This window comes from Hordeum vulgare, chromosome 6H (assembly GCF_904849725.1).
Source record: "Hordeum vulgare subsp. vulgare chromosome 6H, MorexV3_pseudomolecules_assembly, whole genome shotgun sequence".
NCBI lineage: Eukaryota > Viridiplantae > Streptophyta > Magnoliopsida > Poales > Poaceae > Hordeum > Hordeum vulgare.
The window spans coordinates 248,351,505-248,368,084 of NC_058523.1; the positions used below are offsets into that span (position 1 = coordinate 248,351,505).

General features: G+C 45.5%; 1 pseudogene; it reads left to right on the forward strand.

Annotated features, from left to right (window-relative positions):
* Positions 1-632: 632 nt before the first annotated feature.
* LOC123405358 lies at positions 633-2,031 on the forward strand (annotated as a pseudogene).
* Positions 2,032-16,580: the final 14,549 nt, after the last annotated feature.

Sequence of the window (16,580 nt, forward strand, 5' to 3'; positions counted from 1 at the left end):
TAGCATCAGTTATTGCGCAGGTTAGGAATGACCCAATCTATCTATGGCAACCACCCCAACTTTTAGTATATGGATATGCGCACCTAGAAAAGACGGATGAAAGAGAACCTACCCTTCCGACTTCTTCTCTTGTGTGTCCTTTACACAAAGCAATCTATGGTCTCAACAAGCCCCGATAGCATCGGTTTTTGAAGTTTAGGATAGTGGTTATGTTATCTAGGCATGGTTTTCTCGGAGTGATCATGATTCGGCCATGTTTGTATCAGTTTATCCTCGAGGACGTGCTATTCTGTTGTTGTATGTTGATGATATCAAACTGACTGGTGATTACTCCATTACCATATCGTTGATCAAGTGTCGCCTCCATCAATTATTTGCTATGAACGCGCTGACGCGCCCTAAGCCTTTTCTTAGCTTGGAGGTTGCACATTCTCCTCGTGGATATTTGGTATCTCAGATCAAATAACATCATGACTTGATCACTCGAGCTCAACTCAATGATGAGAAGACTATTGACACTCCCTTGGAGCTTTACGTTAAATTCTGTCCGACTGATGGCTCACCATTATCTAATTTGAGACAGTGCAGACAGTAGGTCCGCAGTATGGTTTATCTGACGATTTCTTGCCCAGATGGCTTTTCCTAAGAAAGTCAGCCTTTCATGGCTGCTCCCTGGTCAGTTCATTTTGCAGCAGTTCATTGGATTCCTAGGTATATTCTAGGTACCTTTTCTCGAGCCGTCCTTTTTTCCGTCATCGTCTTCTTTAGAGTTGCGTGCAACAAATGATGTCGATTGGGCCTTCAGATAGGTGCTCAACTACAAGCTTATCTATTTTATGGGGAGACGAGATACTATCTTGGATTAGACACAAGCAATAGACAGTTGCTCCTTCCACTTCCGAAGTGGAGTACCATCCCATGGCACACTACTAGATAGATTGTATGGCTCCGTTGGTGACTTTCTGATTGCGGGTTTCATTTGAAAAAACCCAACGCCATTCATCTTGCGTCAAATCCGGTCTTTCATGCAAGAGTTTGATTTTTGGCCATTACTACGTTTATCAAAAACTTCTTGATGGCACCATCATCTCATTACCTTATTGTTTCCCTTCGACTTCGGCTATGACCAATGCCCCACCTAGCTGAATAGGCATAACAAAGCTACATGAAAAAGGCAAGGTGCACCTTAGATTGAAATCGACAAATTTAGTTTTGCCAGATGGATTCTTTGGAAAGATTCCCGGATAAAGTTCAGTATAATATTTAGTTTGAATCTAAATAAAGGCGCATACGTGGGCGGGCTGGGGGCCCACTACTTCTTCATTCAGGGGGGGCTTGCTTCATGCTTTTCGACTATGCCAGGGGTGCACCTACCCACCTACTCACTCATCAAGTACGGTGTTCAGCTGACTTGCACAGAAAGACCCCTATTGTTTAGTAATTTGGCGCCCCATCTTTTGATTGAACATTGTCAACTAATCTTTTCAATGTTCAATTCTACTCTACATTAGAACATTTCTGTGAATGCTATTTCGATCTAAGTTTCCCTATTCTCCATCCCGTGCTAGGAAGCATTACTCCTCTTTTCGTTCCAAATTCTTTAATAAGACCGATACGATTGATTGGTATGTGCGTTTCTCTTATTAATTTTTGTATCCTCCTGTTCCTCGGATACAATTCGATCCTTCTACGGCCAAATCTCAATTTCTGGAAAGCATTAGATGGCTTCCTTATTAAAACATCCATTCGTATATCGGTATAGACGGTCTTTCATTATTCTTCGTGATATTGACCACATTTCTGATCCCTATTTGCATTTCAGTGGGTTGGTCTGTTATGAGAAGTTTTGGGAAAGATTATATTACATCATTTCTAATTGATGAATTTCTTATGATCACCGTGTCCTGCATGTTGGATCCTCTACTATTCTATGTTCTTGCCGAAAGTGTGCCAATCCCTATGTTGTGTGGAGATGAGCATCTTCTATTCGCTGGGATCAAGATTTTCCTCTGCATGGGCCTTGTAAAGTAAACTCCCTACGGGCGGTCCCCCATCGTCGTAAAGTAGTAAAGGTCCCTGCGAAGCTTTCGGGAAGAGGGGTTGTCTTGTGTGTAAGCATAACATTTCTGGTAGAACCACCGAACCACACATCTTTTTTGGTGGGGGGGGGGTACTCCTAGTAGTGGGTACCTCGTAGGACCTCGACCCTCCTACTCAGGTTTTGTATGGATATGTAGGAAGGGGTGCTCCTAGGTGTGTGTAGGGGGTGTCTTTGTTCGCGAGAATGGATTCCTCGTCAAGTCAGGGGGGTGTGGACACACTTGCACGAATTCGGGTAACAGCTACATGGGATGAAAATAAAGGAAACTATACCCGACTAGGGATGGACGTAAAGTCATAAGCTACCGAGGGTAGGGATAATCGTCCAGGTCTTATTTCAAAAAAAGCCGCCCCGCCACTGCAGGCAAGTTAGTTCCTTGTTGTTGCCGGAGAGTTCTTGGCGAAGAGACCTTAGGATAAGTTGCTAAAACAAACGGAGGGGAGGATCGAGCTGTTCAGGAGAATTCCAAAGAAAGACTGTTGGCAGCAGGTGGAGACATTTCTTTGTCCCCCTTCCAAATAAATGCGGGCAGGGTAGAGCTCAGCAGAGGGTTCGAGAATAGGTTAGGTTTTTTTACGGTCGGGTCCCCTACCACCAGTCCGGCTAGCCTTCTTTTGGGCAAGAACCAGGCCTAAACGACGGGTGGGCATCTCCCTCTACGCAAGGAACATAGTTCACCGGCACCCAAGAAGCAAAAGATAAGAGAGTCAAGGCAGAAAAGACAAGCATAGTGGTCTAATGACAAGGGCCGGCGACGTTAGCTCGAGACGGAGCCGTATGATGCGGAAGTCTCACGTATGTTTCCCCGAGAAGGGAGTGGCTACCCACTGGAGCTTTGAACAACTACCACCAATCAATTCTTTTTTGGGGCCACCCCTAACTCTACCATCATTATAGGGGTATGGGGTTCGAGACAAAGAAAGATCAAGGCAACATATCAGTTTTCCTATATACTTTACTTCGATCCGTTTTTATGCTATTAGCTATTCTGTTGATTCTTCTGCAAACAGGAACCACCTATTTACAAATTTTATTAACCACTGAATTTAGTGAGCGGCGCCAAATCCTTCTATGGCTTTCTTTTTTCGCCTCTTTTGTCGCCAAAGTGCCTATGGTACTAGTTCATATTTGGTTACACGAAGCCCATGTAGAGGCACCTACGGCTGGATGCGTCATCTTGGCTAGAATTCTTTTAAAATTGGGAACCTACGGGTTTTTAAGATTTTCAATACCCATGTTTCCCGAAGCGACACATTGTTTCACTCCTTTCGTTTATAGTCGAAGCGCGATTGCTATAATATATACTTCCTTGACCACTTTAAGACAGATCGATCTTAAGAAGATCATTGCCTACTCCTTAGTAGCCCATATGAATTTGGTCACTATTGGTATGTTTAGTCGGGCGGCGGCCGTTAGGTCACCTATTTTTAGTTATAGACACACAAGCAAGGCAAGAACATGTGTATCGTGCGTGCGACCAATCAACCTACTCGCACTAGGGGAGAAAACTTAGCATGTCACAACAAAAACATCGATTCGAGGCGTCAGCAAAACACCATCGTCTGTTCCTAAAACAAAACCCCGTAGCGCCCCGGGACAGGAGTGGGGGACGACCCTACGCCGACATCAGCAGTACCGGCTCTATGAAGTCCGAAACGAATCTTTCGGTTGGCTTTCCCATGAATAAGAATGGTTGGGCGCAGCGAAGCGAGCGCTTCTAGCTATTTCGCTTGCTTCTTTCTTATTGTGGCGGCTATTATGGTGTGTCCGAAATGAACGAAAAGCGAGACGATTCAAATCAATTGATAGATGGCCTTATCTGTTTTGATAGATCGAAAGGTTTTCTATCAATAATAAGGGTTGACCTCTTTCTATCTATTGATGATACAAGATATCTATCTATTCTGGATCCATCAGAAATAAATCGATATGTATCTGATTTTTTCTACATCGTATGTAGAGCGCCCAAGCGTTTGGCCAGCATAGTTTTATCATCCATCGGTCCAATGCACTGGCTAATCTCATGGAGGGAAACATAAAATGTAGTTAGTTGTCTTGTTGTTGTTCGCCACCTCGACACATTCCCCGGTATCGTTCCACATAGAAAGAAAGAGCATGGAGCCCCGGCCCGACCTGTAAGTATGCTAACGTAAAGCGAGGAGTTAAGCCTGAACTGGCGAACTGAAGTCACTTTCGTAACCATACTTCCTACAACTAACACGTGTCCAGTCCAGTGGGAACGTGAAGCGCAAACGAACGTGAGCTACTATACCGAATCCCCCACTGGCCATCAGGGACCTAGTGGTAAGGCCATGATTCGCACGTGAAGGGATCACTCATTCTTCTATCGGGGACAGGTGCAAGAACGACAACTCCAAATGTCAGACATCCGCCGCCTATACCTGCCGTTTAGGTGGCCCCAGCGAGATCTAGCTAAGGTAAGGAACTTCGTGTCGTGGCTTTCCACTCTGATGCGGTCTTTTGAACTGAACTTCGTTGCCTTCCCGCACGTGAAACGAATGAGCGCTATGACGTGGGTCATTTTTGGGGCCGGGTGGGGGGCAGAGAGAGAGAGACCAGAAGAATGATTATTTTGGATCTATGAGCCATTTCGCTAATCAATAGAATGTCTCTCTATCCATATCTATTATATCTTTATATGACGGGCCATAAAAAAGAAGTACTTATTTTATGGCATGCGATATGATCACGCCTAGTCGCCACATATCAGTTGTGCTCAATATGCGGGATTTCTGTTGGATCAGATCTTTCAATTTAACGAATTTGTACCTAGCAAAAAGGACTCTAAGCCTTCGCGCAAACAAGAAAAGTAGAAGCAAGACGAGGAAGCGAAGCTGTCGTAAAAGCAGTAGCTTCCCCCAACAATATACAATACAACAGTAGCGACCATGAATAAAAAAGCCCCTAGTTAACGAGTTCGCTGCTTTTCCCAGGCTGGAGAAGGGCAACTACTTATTGATTGATCGCCTTTCTTTGATATGTGTCCAGTTTAGTACAATACAAACTACAACTAGGTCAAAGCAGAACGGCCACTCACTATAGAAGCTATAACTAGAAAAGCCCTAGCCAATAGTCTAGTTTAGTAGTCGGCCAAACCCCCATGCTCACGACATGTTCTTGATATTGATTGAGTTGGAGGGATTCAGAGACTACGACAGAATCCTTCCATAGTCACCCCGGTGACCTTCGTCACCAAAGCGTCACGACAGTTTCCAAGAGCCCTCGTATAATCTCCAGTGGGGATCAGCCGGAGCACGTAGGAATGCCAACCACTACATAATCCACTGGCGGAGAAAGCTCGAAGAGCTTCCCTTCATTCGCTTCGCGGGAGTCGCACACAGCACATAGCTGGAAGTCAGAGGGCCCATACTACCTTCCTACACTTCACTCCGAGGGACCGTAGAATGGAAAGCGCCTACTAAACAACTCGGCAGAAGGGAAGGGGCCTATGTATTTGCAAGACCCCTGCGGATTTGACCCTACCTACACCCGGAGCCAATCCCCTAGCGGTCCTGTCACCACGCAGCAGAACAGAAGTTCGTGTGGAACCTTGGATTTCTGGTGTAACAGCGGTGGAAGGTATAAAAATATACCGTCTGCAAAACATAGTATATATGCTAAGGTCGACCAAAATATGGACACCCTAAGGGCCTTGCGCGCACGATCCTATCCTATCCGAGCCCGTCATTGCGTGCACTTCGGACAGCCGTCCGTAGCATCATAAAGAGCACCTCCCTTTTGAGGTACCCAAATGGAACGGTCTTTATTTGTGTTGTTGGTTCGTATTTCTCAACATGGTCTATAGCATGAAAAACAATTCTTTACAAGATAGGGTCGTTCACATGAAAGAAAATAAGAAATCCATTCTTCATGGTCGGGCGCATTTCTCCAAATCCTCCAGGATCACAAGTGGAACGCTAAGCAAGGGTGGGGAGGCTGTGAGATCCACGTAGAACAGAAAGAAGCAAGCAGGGGGTGTTGCCATAGCGCGCCGGAGAGCAAACGCAGGCAACGAAACTAAAAAAGGCTACAAAATTAGCTAGCTAGCGTTTTTAAGTTGGCTACCTTTTCTAGTGCGCCTACTCTTCTGTGGAGTTGTACAGAACAAGCCTTGTCTTTTATCCAACGACTAGCTCCCTGTTGTTCTTCCGGTCACCCTTCTCTTGTCATGGAAGGACTTTTGCCTCTGGTGTGGTCCAACCCGTGGGCGGAGTCGCCCTCATCCCCCCATCGCTCAGTGCTCCCTGCAGCTTCGCCGGGCTTTATCCGCGTGGGCGCATGCTTCTATAAGAGAATGGAAAACTCTCCCTTTACAATAAAATGCAAACTGCACGGAGCCCACCCTTTTTGTTTTCTGCCGCCACTGGCTAGCCGCAGGGAGAACACAGCCGGACCGCCTCTCGGGAAAGGGGGTGGGCCAACCTATCCCGAGGGAGTAGCTGAGAGGTTCCATATGCCGAACCGAACGGAAGGACTTTAGTGCGTGATCATAGTATGTCACCTCATCTCGCCCTCGCAGCATCGAAGAGTACCTATGCACTGTGTTTCGGTTCACTAATAAGGAAGATAGAGTTGTCGTGGGGGTCTACGATGTGATACTATAGTATAGTATGCCCTAGGGAGAAATATGCGCAACTCAAAACGGAAGCAGAAAGCATGTTGTCAAAAATGTCGGAGGTTAGCAGATCTCTGAGACTACCATCGACCCGATAGAGCGGAACGACCAGAAAAAGAAGTGGCATTATAAAGTCGTATGACAGGTGGTAATTATCTTGTACGGTTCGGGGGGTAAGCAGCGTACTCTGGGGGATTTTTAGGCTCTATCGAACTTACAGGGAATTGGAGGTAGCATTTTACTTATGTTAAGTCATGGACTTGTTTCTTCAGCCATTTTTCTATGTGTTGGTGTTATATATGACTTACATAAGACTCGGCTTGTTAGATATTATGGAGGTTTAGTGAGCACCATGCCGAATTTCTCTACCATTTTCTTCTTTTTCACTTTAGCCAATACGAGTTTACCCGACACTAGTAGCTTTATCGGGGAATTTATAATCTTAGTAGGAGCTTTCCAAAGAAATAGCTTAGTAGCCACATTAGATGCGCTTGGGATGAATTTAGGCGCGGTGTATTCCCTTTGGCTATATAATCGTGTGTTTTCTAGAAATTTAAAACCCGATTTCCTCTATAAATTCTCTGATCTAAATGCCAGAGAAGTTTCCATATTTCTACCTTTTCTTGCTGGAGGGGCGACCGTCCGTTGAACTACCAAAAAAGGATAAACCAATGTGATCATGACATTGTCGGTGCTTGCGATGGGATGGATGTGTCTTCCCTCATAAGTAATGCGTGGCATAGCCCGTAGCCGAAGTCCCCTCTTTTATCCATTTCTTTATTACCCCAGAGGGGGCCACCCTGGTGGGACCGAGAGAAAGAAAGGACAGGGGGCAACCATGCATGGCACTTCTCGATCGTGTCTCCGAGGGAAAGTTGAATGAGCGACTCATGAATGCTGTTGGGTCGGACGAGCCAATAACTCGAACGTGTCCAGTCAGTTTTTTGAGAAAGAATAACAGCGTTACCTTAAGTTCACCATGATACAGACTCCAGGTTCTTATGGCAGAGCACGAGGAGTTCCCTTCAATATGATGATGAGAATGGAAACAAGAAGCATGACTGGGTATTCGTAGTCCGAGATCATACTTATATATCAGTCACAGTAACGTAAGCAGGAGACTTTTTGGTAGTACCGGTGAACCAGATGGCCGTGGCGAGGGAATTTGGGACGGAGGACTCGTAATATCTCTATAGATGTGGCAAAAGCGAAATACCCCTGACGTCAGGGGCTGACCACTTAACTCACTCAGGCCTCGCTGGGCGGGCCAGAGTGGGTGCGAGCAGGAATTGCCATAGCTTATGGTTAGAGAAATAGGAAAGGGCCCAGGAGAGAGAACAGTGAGGATAACGAGAGCGGAGCCCACTTGGCAGGCGGCAGGAGCGGCGTGCAAATGCTTGCTTGGTAGGCCAACAGCCTAGTGAACCGGGTGGGGCACTCGATGAAAGGGGGCACGCTGAGCAAGTACGCAAAAATGTCCCCGCGAAGCTTTCAAAAAGAAAAGCAAGGACCACTACGGGAGGTCAAACCATGGACCGGAGGTAGTAGAACGTGATCCGCACCGGTCAATATTGGATCAAACAATAGGGGACCGTAGCACTGACCTTTTTTCAAGACAATAGGTATTGTTCCCTACCTAGACAAGGGACACTCTCAACGGATCTAGCACGCGCTGGGCATACCATAGTTCTTCCATGAGTATGTATCATGGAGGAAACAAAACAAGAGGGAACGACCCGGCCGACTCGCCCATGGCTCGAGGGTGAGCCATACGAGAGTGAGTCGAATTTTGTTTACGTTCTCGGTTTGGGTTTGGGCCCCTCTCGATCTTTTGCGTATAATGGAAGGGGTAAGGAGTCTAAATATATGAACATTAATGAACCGTCATTGATGGACGTTGCACATGACACGAGAAATTCGACTCGACGGTCTGGTGCTAATAGATGTCGCTTACTCTCCGTTTAGCGAAGGTGCCAGGTCCTAAAAGTAAAGTATCTATCAGCCTTGTGTACCAACCACGTGGTACGACGGGCACTCAAAGACCTGGCGAATGAGGGCCCACCCCACCCAAGAGTGCTTATGTCACATGGGAACTCTCGGCTGGAAACAATCCTTATGGTATTTATATCTGGTTAGAGTAATAAGAAAGAATCAAAGTCCAGGTTGGTTTGTGAGCCTAGTGATAGGAGACTATCTAGCTTGGTTTGGAGAGCACTTGTTGGGTTTAAGATTCATTTTTTGCTAAATGTTACGGCCTAAATGGTGAACTATTGAACCTACTTGTTGGGATGAGTGTTCACCCCAAAGTGTTCCCACACTGCATGCATACATTCGTAAGTAACTTAGTGCAACATGACAAATTTCATTGAGAGGAATCAACAAAGAAACGAAATCTTCTTCGGGTGATCAAGTTCCTTTTTCGGTCTGGTCCACGTCTTTGCTTTCTTTAGAGGCCCATTTTCCTGTGCATGAGTGAGTGGAATACCTTAAAGTGATTACATTCTTATGTAGATTCCATTGCTCGAATGACCCCTTCTCATAATAAGAATGTGCACGGTCTGGTCTGGTATGGAATGAACATATAATCTCATGATGGAGTAGATTCCATGATTATAAGTTCATAACCCTAGCGCCCATTCCCATTTTGGGCGGCACAGGTCTACTAATTCTTTTATTCCAGTTAGTAAGAGGGATCTTGAACTAAGAAATAGACCTAGCAGCTAAAAGAGGGTATCCTAAGCAATTGCAAGAATCGGGTTCATTGATATTCCTGGTATAGTAGATGCTATCACACATACAGTCATACTCAATTCGATGGAATTGTTTGATTTTAAAGGGGATCTTCTATAATTTCGCGTGAAGTTGTGTTGCATAACATATAGTTTGCCATGGCCTAGAAGTACAAGTGGTTGCCCTAACGGTCACTCTCAAAATCACTACTTGAGTGACGAAAGTCACTTTTATTCTTTAATAGGGCTTGCCAAAGAACCCCTCCGGGGCCCCTGGAAGAGGAAGAAGGAGATAGAGCAAAGGTCTCCTCTTTCTGTTCGCTCTTCCCCGCATGTAGAGATTCGATTGGGTTTATAGTTTAATTGGTTGAAATGTACCGCTCATAATGGTTATATTGTAGGTCCGAGCCCTACTAAGCCCATCTAATCTGCTTAATCAATGACTCCGGTAGTCACTTGAACCACTCTCTCGGATAGCCCATAGCCTCTCTTCTGGATGCGAAAGAAGATTTGATCAACGTAAAAGGTGTCGGTGCACTAAAGAATGGGTCCTTAGTACCCGTGACTTGTGCACGGGCAGTGGTAGCCCTCGATGGGCCTTGCTAGGGAGGACGAAAGGCAGGGGCGAAGCCCTCAAGAACATCTTGGGCTAATAGCAAGGTGCCAACCCCGGCAATCCCCTTCTGCCGGGGTAGGCTGGCAAAGAACTAGCAGAATCCAGGCCAAGGGCTAGCAGAGCCCCCGGCAAGATGATCCCAGCAAGGGCACCTTCCCAAAGTGCCACACCAAGGCTACTTTGAAGGCCCCCGAAGCCTCAAGACCAAAGACCAGAAGCAAGACCCCGGCAAGCCCCTTCGCCAGGAGGAAGGCAGCTAGACCCGACAGGCTTCTTGCCAAGGGAGCTACCGACGCTCCAGCATGACACACCCCGGCAGGGTCCCGGAGTAGTGTTGCGCCAGCACAACGGCCAGCTGCCACCTAGGCACTTGATACGTGTCGTTCCGATCGACGCGTGTCGAGCGGAACCTAGGGTCACAGTGTCGATGGGACGCACGCTTGTCCCATCTCTAGGGCACCTCACAAAGCCATTAATGCGTCTGCTAAGATGCCAGAACCACTGTAGCTTACTATACAACTTGTGGGTGCACTGTACTACTGTGCATTTCGTTAACATCCTATGCTGCCCCTCTGGGAGTCCCGTTCACTCTATAAAAGGAGGCCATCGGCACACACTTGAAAAGGTTGGCCCGTTGGACAATTGAGACTAAGCAGTCGATCACCTTTACATTACTAACACGAAGCAGGAGTAGGGTTTTACGCCTCCGAGCGGCCTGAACGTGGGTAAAATGATTGTGCACCGATCATTAGGTATGCTCTTCGCGCATCCACCTCCCCTGTTGAACCATAATGAGCCTGTAGGTTCCATAGGTGTTCGTGTTGTTCCATGACATCTTTGGCGCGCCAGATAGGGGGCTGGCATCAAGAGAAGGTGCGCTGATCCAGTCTGAGGATCAGGGGTATTGGCTCCGTCCCCAATACCACCGCGACGCCCTTCGAAGGGAGTGAGGCCGTGGTGGCTCGATGTTTCGCGGCCGCGTCCACAACCGCTCGAACCAACGACGTCTTGGGCGAAGACCAGGGAAGCAGGGCCCCTAGGCCACCCCGCACTCCGGCTAAGACACCTCCTCCAGGGTGTCGTGCTGCTGTCGAGCGCATGCGCCGGGAGCTTTGGTAGGACTCCCAACACCTTCTCCAGCGAGAGCACCCATCCGGGCCAATGCGTCATTGTCGAAGACGTGCCAGGGGGCTCCGACTAGACCCCAGGCACTCGCTCCAGCGAGCTCGCCCCTGGGAGCGTGGACTATCAAGGGAAGTCCAGCGCAGCCATGACCACCAGCTGGCCGACAACATTCTTGCCGGCGACCCATGAGGCTCAGATGTCGGGGGCTCCCGACAACCTTCCCTTTGCGGAAGTCTTGAAAGCAGGACATATGAACCTTCACGCAAAGACGAGCACAATCTTGTGCACGACATAAGTGAAAAGTTAAGCGTTTCACAATTGTTACTAATCTTCTTATATGTTGGTATGCATATATATGCGTTACGCTTACCTCCGGCGAGGATCGACGAACCAGTTTCCGAGACTTGACACGAGGGGAACTCGGCGTAGTCAGGCATGCCCTTGCTTTGCTTCGAGGCCCGCTCAGCAATCTAAGCGGCGGCATCCGTAACTCCGAGGAAACATTGCCGGCGACGGCACCTCCAGCAGGTCACTAAGGATCCGCTCCTCAAAGCACCCACGGTAGGACTCGCCGCACCGAAAAAGGTCCGAGTGAAGCATTTGCTTTCTATGGAAATTTCGACCTTCTTGGTACTTGGAATCTGCACGCGGAAGGGGGCCTTGTCGCGATACCTTGTCGAAGGCTGAGCCCCCGACAAGCTGCCCAGGATCCGCTCCTTCGAGCACTTACAGTGGGGCAGTACGCGTCGGCAAGGTCGGTAGCACCAAGGTGGCTTGCCGGTAGCAACACACTTAATAGATTATAGAGGACCCATCCTCTATGCATTCTCGGCAAGGGTTGTCCGCACCAGCAAGTGCCTAGATTAGCATATGAACTTCCTTTTACCATACAGGGAGAAACAAACAGGGAAAATAGCTTGCATTCTCATTCATGATAATATGATATATTACATAATCGTGGTTTCCCTACTAACTTAAAATAATTTTTGTCTTATGCCACGAGGAGGCACCTACAAGAAGAAAAAATGCAGCAAGGCCCACGACAACGACCTAGGCTGGCTCCTCTTGGACCAGCACTGCAAAGAGGAGAACGAGACCGAAAGGGATGACGAAGCCGAGGGTCAGGCGCTACCTGGAAAACAAGGCAGCATCGGATCCTCCGGCGAGTCAGTCCCAACTAGGGAGGAGGAGAGGTGCGGGCTGATGGTGATGGTGCAGCCAACGACAATTTAAATACATGTTTTGAATACATGTTCAGATGCAAAAGAGCTGGACTTCCAGTATGGTCTTGTTCTTAACTGCTTGACAGAACACATATATCCCTTTTTTATTGTTAAACCTCCACAAGCTTCCCATGCTCGCTAATTGAACCGTCCATCTTCATCTTAATCCATTCGTTTCCCGATGGTCAACACACAATAGAATATGTTTGTTTTTGATCGGATTGAGACAAAAGTCCCATTTTTGAGGATGTTCGCCGATTCTTCCTCTTCTTTCTCTCATTAACTGGAGATACTAGCTTCTAATCTACATATTTTGCAACTTCTTTTCCATTTTTTTGAAAACATTAACTTACCTCTAGAATTAAACTATATATAACATTGACGTTCCGCCAAAATGTGCGAGAGCGACTAAAAGGCAAGCCTACCCACGGTGTTAACTTGCCATCCCCAACAATCTGCTAGCAACCCATTCGAGTTCCGCTTGGAAACAAGAAGCTCTTCTTTATTTGCGTTTTTTGCCCAAGATAAGCCCATTTTCCAGAGCAAAGCCTATTATATGAGTTCAAGTGCAATATTCTGATGGAGTCCAAATGCTTGCATCTTGGGCTGAGGAATGACAAAATTCCTTAGCTTCCATGCATTAATCATATCCGGGGATGCAGGAATAGGGAGATGCCGTCCATCTACACGACACAATAGCTTAAGCAAAGAATAGAGAGAGCTAAGCTAGAATACAAACAAAAAAATATTCCACTAGCGTAGGCCTACCATAGAAAAGTATAAAATATTCCACTAGCGTAGGCCTACCATAGAAAAGCTAGAATCCACGTCTCAAAACTAATTGAGAGGAATCAAGACTTCTCTTTTGTACTCAATGCTCATGAAGATGGAGGTTTTTGCATCCTCTTTGCCTACCTATCACCTTTGGGACTACTTCCATAGCATAAGCCAAATACCAAGTCACGCACCACCTATGCTCTAAAAGATATAAGTGAAGCACATAGAGCAAAAGTATCTAGCTCAAAAGATATAAGTGAAGCACTATGAGCATTCTAGCAAAATCACGATGAGTGCATGTCTCTCTCTCTCTCAAAAAGGTGTGAAGCAAGGATGATTGTGACACAACAAAAAGAAAAGACTCCTACGATACAAGACGCTCCAAGCAAAACACATATCATGTGGTGAATAAAAATATAGCTCCAAGTAATGTTACCGATGGATTGAAGACGAAAGAGGGGATGCTTTCCCGGGGCATCCCCAAGCTTAGGCTTTTTGGTGTCCTTGAATTTGGCTTGGGATGCCTTGGGCATCCCCAAGCTTGAGCTCTTTCCACTCCTTATCTCATCGTCCATGAGAACATCACCCAAAACTTGAAAACTTCACAACACAAAACTTAAACAGAAACTCGTGATAACATTAGCACAAGAAAACAAACTACCACCTCTTTTGGTACTGTAGGAAACTTGAATTCCATCTATAGTGGTGTTGGGCTACTGTATTCTCACTTTTCCATGGTGTTAGATCATATATCTCCATATGTGGTTTTGGTAATTGATGACAAGTCCTATGGACTAATGGTTGCCTTTGATGTTCGTATGTTGGAAGTTCATATTGTACAATAAGAAAATATTAGGCCATGTGCTATGCTTCCAAGCAAAAGATCTTATTGATATATTTATGACTTCCTTTTGGATATCTAGTTTGTTCCTTCTTGTAACCATTTCATGTGTACATTCTTCTTTGTGGATATATATCATCATGATTGTCTTCTACTTAGAATCTTTTACACTTGAGAGAAGTTACATCTCTAATTGATATCCTCTTTTCTTTTACGTCCACCGTTGCATTTCCTTTTTCAGTTCTTGGTGGCTTCGTGAAAGGATTTGTCTTGAGTGCACATCTTATTTTCCTACATCTTGATGCACTCTTTGGCTGTGAAGATTATTTTTCCTCATGCCTGTCTTGATGATGGTTTTGCCATTTCGATTGGTATCCCTCCTATCTTGACAAGGTTATTATTTCCTATCTTCACCATGGGTTGTCACAAGCGTTGGTTCTTATTTTGTTTATTAGTAAGCTTGTGAACCCATTTTCTAGTATGGTGTGTGGGAATGATATGTCTTGCACTTTGTGTCTCATTTCATCAAGACTATGTTGATGAGTAATGTTCATCCTTATCTTAGTCTTCTCAAGTGCCTTGCCATGACTCACACACATTATTTTGGTTGAGCCTAATCTTAAGTTGCTTCTTTTACATGTTGCTCAACCACTTTTTGTGTGCAAGAGATTTGCTTATTGTCTCATCTTTCTTCTTGCACCCGTTGTGTGTTTTTATTAATTTTGGGGGAGCAACGATCCAATTTTGTGCACTTGTATCATATACAAAAATCTCTCATTAGTGCACAAATCATGGGGAGCTTCTCTAGTTTTGATAAAACACTCTGTTGCTTTTATCATAATATCTTTTATTCATGTGGTTCGAAGGACCATATGATTGTTTGTTCCATCCGGTATCTTTTGATTGCTTGCCTCTATTGTGGTATGTCCTTGTGGCATACGATTCTCTTATTTGCAATCTTTGGGTCCTCAATATAGTTTGTTTTCCTCCAACTACTTATCATTGTATTTGTGTATTTCTTGGCACTCATTTGTTGAGAAGTACACACTTTTTGGAGGACCACCAAATATATTGGCTTTCTAAACTTTTCGTCCATTTTGGCAATCGATGCCAATGGGGGAGAAGTTTAGAGAGTTTACTTTGGATATGTTTAGAGGGGTTTGCTTTTATTGCGTAAGCATTTAAATCTTGCACGCATGCATTATTGCTTTGTATGTGTGCGGTTGGTTATGCTTATTTCCTTATATAAACTCTCTTGAAGTAGTTGTCATCAATTACCAAAATGGGGGAGAATGTTAGAGCATATATCTCCATATGTGGTTTTGGTAATTGATGACAATTCCTATGGACTAATGGTTGCCTTAAGTTATATTTATAGGATTTGTCCACAGGCACTTCTTGAAGTCCATCTGTTGGGTTGAAGGAGTTTATATGATGACCAAGGTGGTATTCAAGGTATTATCCAAAGAATGGTCATAGAGACACAAGGTTGATCAAGATCTCAGACAAAGAGTAAATCAAGATGATCGACACACAAAGCGTACAAGATATACCGAGAGGGATCAAGTGATCCCATGGTATGGTAAGCATTGTCCATTACGTGTTTGTGTACTAACCCATGGTCTTCGTGAGAGTTCTATGTGGGGGTTAGGTGTGTTTCCATGGGCTTGCGTCAAAGAGAAGATCTCATACAACCCATGAAGTATGACGTCAAGTTGTGATCGTCATCAAGATTGCGATGTGCAAGTTCAAGTGGATCAGCACGAAGATATCATGCTTGAAGCTTGATGTCCATTGACAAAGAGTAAATCAAGATGATCGACACACAAAGCGTACAAGATGTACCGAGAGGGATCAAGTGATCCCATGGTATGGTAAGCATTGTCCATTACGTGTTTGTGTACTAACCCATGGTCTTCGTGAGAGTTCTATGTGGGGGTTAGGTGTGTTTCCATGGGCTTGCGTCAAAGAGAAGATCTCATACAACCCATCAAGTATGACGTCAAGTTGTGATCATCATCAAGATTGCGATGTGCAAGTTCAAGTGGATCAGCACGAAGATATCATACTTGAAGCTTGTTGTCCATTGTGGTGGCAATGAACTTGTGAAGATATGCTGAAGAGTGGCTCACCCATAGTGAGTATGGGGGAGCAATCAATTAGTCTTCATCAAGCCAACGCAATCAAGAAAGGTGGTCCATCTTGAGGAAGCCAAGATCATCATCATCTAGCTCAAGAGGACGAGGTGCAAGGTATAGGTTTGCCCTTGATAGGTTTTCTGGTTAGGATAGATTGATGTACTATCAAGGGGGGCTCTCAAGTGAGTAGCTTGATCGTATCGTTCGTTGAGATCTCAAACCATTTGCATCCTTGCATCATACTTCTTGGTTCTTGTTTGGTGTTTCTCTTTGTGAGTTTTAGAGCTTATGGTCATCTTCGCGACAAGCTCGAGCTCATCGAAAACGGAGTCCATATGCATCTACTATGATGTTTTCGATGTTGGAGTTTTTGCAGGTTCTTCATTCATAGAGG